Here is a 464-nt window from a genome sequence, read left to right as displayed (position 1 = left end):
TTCTCTCTGTACCTGGGGATGAGGCCAGGCTGGCATCAGAGGGGGAAGCCAGGAGCCTAGGGATAGGGAGGGCACCTGGAGGGGCAGTTTGCCAGCTGCCTGTAAAACAGGCAGGTGCTGGAGCCAGTCCCTATGATGCCAGGCAGAGTTCTGGGCTTTGCTCAGATGGGGGCTCTCAGAAGGTGGATGTATAGCACGAGTGACAATATCTGCATTTCTGACTTGGACAAGTTATTGGAGCCTGGAGAAAGGTTTGGTGTGTATGCCATCATACCCAGCTTGAAAGTATCTCTAAAAAATTACACTTGTGAGCCGGGCGTGGTGGCGCACGCCTTTAATCCCAGCACTCGGGAGGCAGAGGCAGGGGGTTTTCTGAGTTTGAGGCCAGCCTGGTCTACAGAGTGAGTTCCAGGACAGCCAGGGCTATACAGAGAAACCCTGTCTCGAAAAACCAAAAAAAACAA

This window comes from Mus caroli, chromosome 9 (assembly GCF_900094665.2).
Source record: "Mus caroli chromosome 9, CAROLI_EIJ_v1.1, whole genome shotgun sequence".
NCBI classification, from domain to species: Eukaryota; Metazoa; Chordata; class Mammalia; order Rodentia; family Muridae; genus Mus; species Mus caroli.
Note: the sequence above shows the minus strand (reverse complement) of the source record.